The following is an 8073-nucleotide window of genomic DNA, read 5'->3' as shown; positions in this document are numbered from 1 at the left end:
GGACATAAAAACCGGCATCCCTCATCGACTGGTTAAGGGGTCGTATAGCAGGCCAGCTTTTCTGCTCTTAATTTTCAATAACCTGTCTCACTCTGGGTGTAAAGAATAGCTCACAGCGTGCATTATGCAATTTCAAAAAGCGCGCGGTTGTGTTGATGTTTACGTCGATGCCAAGTATGCCGGTTCTTTTTGTTTCATGTCTTCACTTAAAGGGTTAAAGGGTCCACCAAGCCGCGTAAACAGCAGAATGGGAGGTTTTCGCTTGTAAGAAAATAACGCATGCATCACTTAGAAATCCTGTCTGTATTTTTATACCGTATTCAAGGGACTTTGCTGTTATGAACACATACCCGTAGTACGTACCTTTACGAGCAACTTGATATTTGACCGACACGTTTATTGTCAGCAATATTTAACCTAGCATTTGTTTTGGAACTCCGTGCCACGATACTTTATATGTAACGTATAGATACGTTCATTTGCTACTAACCGCGATCAAAACAAATGTACACCAAGCATATGCAAGAAAGTGGGTGACGGAGAACAGCTTGAGACGTGTCCGAACAAACAACGCATCCTTATGTTCGTGTTGCATGACTTTTTTTTAACTGGCGTTGGTGTTTGTACCAATGAATTACTTTTGCAACGTGTGCGGCTCGCGCAACGCTGCGAACGCATATTCTGCAAAAAAATGGGGAAATATCTCATTCTCCGTGAAACGTAAATGCGCATAGTGCAAGCTTTGCAAGGTAGCGTGAAATGAAACAACCGTTGTAGTGTATATGAGGCTGTGGGCGTGGAGGAACGCAAAGGTTTGTATGTGTAGAGTTCGTTAATTAAAAGCCTAAAAGTGTGAAGTTGCGCTGCTTGCGGCGCAACGAAGTGGATTGATTATTCCTAACTTGTCTCTCCCGTGATGACCGCTAGGTGATACAACGGTCGCATTATGATGGCCGAGTAACGTCGCTGCCTTGTGAGTGTGTCAACAAAAACTATTGTGCTAGGTGTACTCCCATCTAGACTACCGATGTTTTGTCGCTTTTCTTTACGAGGTAAGCTACCGGGTTCCGTGGACACCGCTGCGCTTTCACCGTCCGTAGCTTTCAGTTTCTATGGACGCATCCGCCGATCAGAGTACGTTGCCGGGAGGGTGGTCGGTCTGACTGCGGCAGTCCGTCTCTTTCATATGTATCGCAAATATCCTAGGCGTCTTCTTCTTTAAAAAAGAATTGAACAAACAGACTGAAAGTCTGTGCATCAGGCATATCGGGCTCTTTGCGGTTTTTATTTGTGTGAACCTGGCGCCCTGTTTTTTTTCTGGGCGCACAAGCAAAGCTCGGCGCTCCGGCACTGACCTTTTCATTCAGCCGTACCGCGCGCAACTCCTTTTCGGATGGCCTGCGGAGTGAGCTAGCCCCCTGTTTTTGAGAGCAAAGAAAAATAGGAAAAGAAGGAGTGGACGCGTCTTCGGGGTCGCAGTGTGTCGGATTTTCATCCGTCCACCCCTACTCACGCATTCACTGCAACGCCCTTTGCACAGGCATCGCCCGTGTGTGTCGGGAGCGCGTCCTCCAAAGCTTTTTCCGAGGCGTGTCGATCTGAAGGGTCCTGCGCGCGACGTTTTGGCGCAGTTCCTCAAGTGTGTGTGTGTGTGTCTCTCTCTCTCTCTCTCTCTCTCTCCCTCGCTTGGGCCATCTTATTTTTGTTTGTTTTTAGCGACGCGCTCGCGTGAGTCATTGAGTCACAGCCGATACTGGAGAACTTGTGGGCTGCTCGTCAAGTCGGGAATACGGTTCGTCTGTTTTCGTTTTTCACTGCCGTTGCGGCTGTGACCGAATGGAGCGCAGGAAGTTTCGTTGTTTAGGAACCTCGCGAGCTAACGACGGCTTAGCGTCGTTCCGAGCTCTATTGAAAAAGCACCACACCTCTTGTGTTTTGCGACGCTCGCGAAGGCTGTAAATGTTTCTTAATGGGCTGCTTTCGGGAACGGCCGCATCGACGGCAACTTTGCGGAAACGATCCGCACGCACCTGCCGTTGTTTGTCACCGAACTATGGCTTCGGTAATGTAAAAGCTCAATCATAGAGCCACCAAAATGGCAAGAGTGGTAATAGTTCTTGCTTTTCTGGCCCATCAACTGACAGCATTCCAGCAGAATACTATTGAATGTTCGATCTGCAATGCTTGCCAAGAAGCGGCGGCAAAATGCTTTGAAATATTGAGAACGCGTGCCCCAAATAGTTTGTAGGCTCATGAGAAATAAGAAAGGATTCTGGATGTCTTGTGTGAGCCAGTTGATCTATAAAATAACAGGCTGCATAAAAAAGTATGCCCTTTATAGTGTAATAGCATATCTGTGTTCTCGGCCTTAGAAATGACACAATACAGCTACTGCTTTGGCTGAAGTCATAAAGGGTGCATAAGTACACAACTATACGATCCTACAGTGGTGTGTACACAGTTGAGTCACACGCTCTAGCCATACTTTGCAGTGACCCAAAGCGCACTGTCACTGAAATGCTTGTGATTGTATGTTTACTTCCATTTAGTGAAAATCATACCAGTGCCTTGAAAAAACACCTTCATGCAGGAATTGTGTACTAACTGTGGTTGCTTCTCACAGGATGTAATGCTTGCTATTAAACCTGTGAATCTGTGCTTTCAAATCTGTGCTAATCCTTCAGCATTGTTTAACTGCCCTGCCACTCATGTTCCTGCCAGATGTGTATTATGTTTCTTGTTGAATGTCCTGAATTCTTTTCACAGTGCTTTATACAAGACAAGTGCTGCCAAAGTACTTTCATAACTTGTAGGTATGATTGAAAAAAAAAAGCGATTAATTTTGTGCAGTCGTTTACCTTTTTAACTGATAATGCCATTTATTACCGGTGTACCTTGAAGGGTCTATACAGTAAATATTAGCACTCCAGATGTTGCTCTAGATATGTTTCCAAGGAAATGAATGCAAAAAAAAAAAGATTAGTGGTTGCTGAACACAAATCAGAACTGTTCATGGCAGACATTTCTCTTCTAAGAAGCAAATGAAAGGTAACCTCAGCTGAAGTTTTGAAATCTTCTCTAGTTCATATCATAGTTCGAGCCTCATCTCAGCCAATCAGTGCAACTGATCTGTCCATAGTCGATGGCAAGCAATGCATAATTTAAAGCTGCAATTGGCAGCACTAGTGACCTTTAGGGAAAAATGCTCTGTACCATTTGTTTCGCAATGTTCATAAGAATTAAGAGTTTCAAAATGTGAATGCATTTTCTTTTTATTCAGCATTGAACAGGTAGGTAATCATCAACTGTATGCCATGCCTTTCATATCTCTTTAGGCACTGTGTGTGCAATACTGTACAATGAGATAAAAAAAAAACAGACGTCTAGGCTAATGAAAATAATCAGCCTTAAAATATGTCAAATACATCTTAAGGCACTCCTAGCCTGGACCTGTGCCTCAACATTGGTCATTACATAACAGCTGTTTCAGAAAAAAAGAAAGCTGCTAGGCACACGTCTGTCTTATTACTGGTAGTAGAATTATCAGGAAAGTGGGTTCTTTCATTGTATTGGTGATGACATTGGCTCCATGTCAAGCAAGCTTCTGAAATGAAAAATGCACATTAAAAAAAAAAAGGACTCATGATTTTGTTTTTTATACTTGAATATATGTAGAATTGAACAGTATGTGAATTGGGAGACAGTGAAAAATGCAATTTTTTAGCCATTGGGGCTTGAAAAGCTGAAAGTTTACTTGTGATGGGGTACTCACCAGGGGCATAAGCCAGGGAGTAGCACGAGCCACTCCCTGGCTCGTGCCACTTTTGGGTCTTTTGGGGCTCGTGCCCCCCCCCCAAAAAAGTTATCTGTTAGTATGTGGCCTACCCAGCTCCCCATCCCCTGCCAAGTGGGTGACCCACCCAAAAAAATTCTGGCTGTGCCACTGATCATCGAACGTGATTCACACGTTTTATGCCCCAGAGCATGCAAACTTTTGAGAATTGGGCAGTGGCGTAGCAGGGGGGGGGGGGGGTGATATACGTCTGAAGATACCCCTATTTCTTCCGGCTACACCCGGGAGGAGGGGGGGGTGACAGAAGACTTATGGGTCCCGGGTGCTAGACGATCTCGCTATGCCACCACACTTGGGCACTAGCCACCATTACAAATAGTGGGAGCTAGAAAAAGTCTGTCTAATGTACATTACCTTCATTGACATCATTGTGTGACAGAAAAGATCAACCTCGTTATCACACCTTGTGCATGGTCTTTTTGGTCACTGAAAATCGCAGTATTACAAAAAAAAAAAAAAAGATTTTCATCCATAGTGCCTTGGGTGTAATTTTATCTTTTTCTGTAATATCTGTATTTTATTGGAAAAGCAATATCTCCAAGAGGCCTCAAGGTTTACTTATAATTAAGCTGGTTTCTAAAGCACATGTTAGACCCTTAAGAGAAAGCTTTATCTCAGGAGCTCCTAAATACATGGGAATAGGAATAATTTCGCTCGGCAACCACTGCAAGAGTTTTGATGAGGTTGGGTGCATTTTAAAGAGGAAGGTAAACTCTAGTAACTGTAGGAAGTGTCTTTTTTAATTTATGCTATCAGTTCTTGAAGAAAAATTCTTGAAAGATGCGAAATTTCAAAAAGCTTAAGTACAAGTTATACAACTCGAACTCAGCTATAAAAAGCGTCATCACAGTTCTGTAAACTTCACTTGATAATACATCTAACGTGTACAAAATTCATGCGTTATATGCCACTCTGAAGTATGTTGATGGTTTGCGAGTAGAACCTTCGCAAAAGAAAAAAAAAGAAAGCTCAAATGCCCTTCTACTCTGTGAAGAAGGATGACCAGTGAAGATGCGCATGTGGGCCCCTTAATGGCGAACTGCACCTCCGCCGCAGGTCGGCCCGTTATTGTACTATCTTCGGGATCGGCCCACGTGTGGGGAGTGCTTAACGCCTGCCTCACTTCCGCCGCGGGTCGGCCCGGCATTACACTATCTTCGGGATCGGCCCACGTAGTGACGTTTTATTCTAGTAGGGCCGCGTCAATCGCAGCGCGTACTCGACGCCACGAACGCAGGTGCCGTCTGACGCAGGAGGAGAAGGCTCGAGTTTTGTGTCCACACACGGAAACGATCCTGGGGGAACTAACCCTCGGCAGCTTCACTGCAAAATCCTCATCAACACTGTAGCAATTATATGTAAGCGTACATCATATTTGTCCACTTGAGGTGCTCTAACAGTTACAGTTTACGGTATTGCTATACCTGTGCTTAGTGTACAGTTACACATTTGCAAACTTTTTTTTTTCTCTATCAGTATTCAACAATTTTTTTAACGTGTATGAGGCCTGAAATTAAAATTCTGCTGCCTACAGTTGCTAGAATGTCACTTTCTCAATTGCAACAAATTCAAATCAGTTTAATGGCAGTCTCATGGGAGCATTTCCGCATTTCATGTATATCTGAATATGGAAATCGGAGCTGGCCCCAAGCTAAAGCTTCCTTTCACCTGCCGGCTCTGGGTATTGCAGAATTATCGCCAGTGAAGAGCATAGATCCCTGTTGAATCTCATCAGTCGCAACGAATTATATGTGTGCTTATAACACGTGTGCTTCACACGTTTTATGCTGCAGGGCAAGAAAACGTTTGAATTAGAAAAAGGGGGGGGGGGGAACCCATGAACAATCTCAGAGATATTAGAAACTTCAGATGAACCTGCATCTGCAATACTACTTCCAGTTCTGCTGCATAGGCCCACAATGCCAGTTCTATGGTTGGCAGTGTAGGTACAACTGCGCCATTTGCGCCATTTTGCTACAGTTCGACCATTGGTTCGACTTGCCTGCTCCTGGCTGCGCCCACTTGCGCAGTGCCATTTGCGTTAAAGTGCGGTATTTTCGCGTTTTCACGGCAGTGCAACGTTTTCAGTAGGGTTATGCAACTACAGTCAAGGATGGATTTTCCGGACGCCCGATTTTTCGGCCATGCCCCATAATTCGGACGCCTTCGCGGCACCGCCACGGTACCCCATAGAGTCAATAATGTATTGTAAAACGTCTGAAATTTCGGACGCAAAAAACCCTTCGCCGTACGATTTTCCGGATTTCTTGCCATGACTGCAGGTCCGAAACGGTATTGAACGAAGCCACTACCCCCGCCATTTTGATTATTTTGCCGCCTCTTAAAGGTGTTCTCGCACGCAGATTCACTGGCAGCCGTGGCCACCACCGCGGCAGCGCTAGGCCTAGCTACTCCGACATTCGACACTAAGTTTCTTGCTGTTCGGTGCCGTGTTTTTCATTAAAACAATTCGCCGCTGTTAGCAATGTCATCGAGTCCGGCTTTGTAATCTTCTCCAGTGGCTTCTAAGCTCGGAAAGCATGACGCGTTGCATAATGCCGGGTCCTGAAAGTCAGCTTCGCCTCAATATATTATTGTTACGCGGTGAAGCGTGCGTGAAGTAGTGCGGTGAAGCATATCAAGAGTGGGAAGAGGCAATTGTCACGGGACACAGTGTGTATTCCTTAGTTATACACGCGTGTACCCGCCGTCTACTGTCGCAGTACGGGCACCAATACGCCCAATAAATGTACTGGCAGGCCTCCAGAGCTATTTAGGTCGTTTGAGCCCTCGGGGGCAGTAAAGGGCTTGCATTCCTTTTCTTTTTTCCTGACTGCCTGAATTTTTGGACGGAGTTGGGGGCGTTGACTGAACTATACGAATCAATTTGTGAACATACAAATAATTCAGCTCGCCACTTGGTTATGTATTACTATATTTTTCATATATTTGGCAAAATTTGGTAAAATACTTGTCTGAGGTCAACGCATTGCATGCAGCCTTACAACAGGGCTTAATTGGTTTCTGGACAAAAGAAAATTCAATTCTGGAGTTTTTAAATGTCAAAACCACAATCTGATTATGAGGTATGCTTGTCTTGGTACAAGCGTCGTCTGAGTCAACTCGAATTGAAACAATTGCTATACCCAATGCCGACAAAGGGAACAGCTATGAAAGCAGCAGCTATGTGCAAAGATGTAGGACCAATTAGCCACTGGAAGGCATGCAGGTCGTATTGCATAGGCGTCTGCATGCATGCAGATTCATATGCTTGCACATGCAGTTCGGAACTTTCTGTCAACCTGTGAATTTCTGTGTGGGATTGCAGCAGTTGCCAGCTACGACGGTTGTCAAAAACATGTATGCATGATCTCAGAACCGATCCCCAAGGAACCACTCATACAAACATATTAGTGGTAAGCTTTCTGCGACGGCTTGTGGAAAACTTGCTGGTCACAACGGCCAACTGCCAATTTTTGCCATGGCAACTGCCTTGGCCATTAGGCCTAATTGGTAGTGCTTCAAAAGGTCAGTTAGGTATTGGCGACAAAAGTTAGTTTTACACTGAATTGACTTGTATCAATTCACAGAGGCCACACGACACATGCGAAGCCGACAAACCGCCTCACAATGAAAATGAGTGCACGGGATGGTACGAACGTTTTTGTCCACCACTATCACCATCTTTACGACACAATGTACAGAGGCATCTCCTCTTGGCGCTGTTCATAGACACATAGTTGCTTGTTGAGCTTCTAGCGTTGTTTTTCGGCGTGATATACGTTTTGTCTAGTGCAGTAAAGCATATCAAAGCACATCTGTTATTTAGAATGCACATGAGACATTTGCAATCAATTTTTGTCTTGTGCCTGATGATGCACTTTGTCTAAGCTCATTTGTACTTTTATGTCTGCCTTGTGCCTAAGTACACATCTTTGTTTTCGTTAGCCTAAAATTTTGTTTAATTGTTTACAAAATTATGTTCCTTGCCTGCCCAAATGAAAATGTTTGCAACATACCGTGCTTGGCATACTGTCCGTGAGAAGGCAAGCTTAATTGGTCTCTGTTGGCTTCATGTCTGGTTTAAATGTTGAGCAGCACTTACTGATTGCGCAGTAATAACAAGCTTCACCACATGGCTACAGATTACTGCTTACTACTCCAAGGGTTCCAAAAAGACTAATTTTCTGTTCTGAAACTGCTCCAAAATGCTGACGTGG

General features: G+C 44.5%; 1 protein-coding gene across 3 annotated transcripts in view; it reads left to right on the top strand.

Moving 5' to 3' along the window:
• Positions 1–921: 921 nt before the first annotated feature.
• Positions 922–8073, top strand: part of Dmtn (transmembrane and coiled-coil domain 2 protein Dmtn) — a 94582-nt gene continuing 87430 nt past the window's right edge. The window contains exon 1 of one of the 3 annotated variants that reach the window (XM_075690554.1): positions 922–973. The gene's annotated coding sequence lies outside the window, so the exon portion shown is untranslated. Of the gene's footprint in view, positions 1053–1712; positions 1793–8073 lie in introns of those variants that run through there. The other 2 variants (XM_075690553.1, XM_075690555.1) reach the window with 2 other exon arrangements.

The sequence above is a fragment of the Dermacentor variabilis genome, chromosome 4 (assembly GCF_050947875.1).
Source record: "Dermacentor variabilis isolate Ectoservices chromosome 4, ASM5094787v1, whole genome shotgun sequence".
NCBI lineage: Eukaryota > Metazoa > Arthropoda > Arachnida > Ixodida > Ixodidae > Dermacentor > Dermacentor variabilis.
Note: the sequence above shows the minus strand (reverse complement) of the source record. Positions and strands in the feature narration are given on the sequence as shown.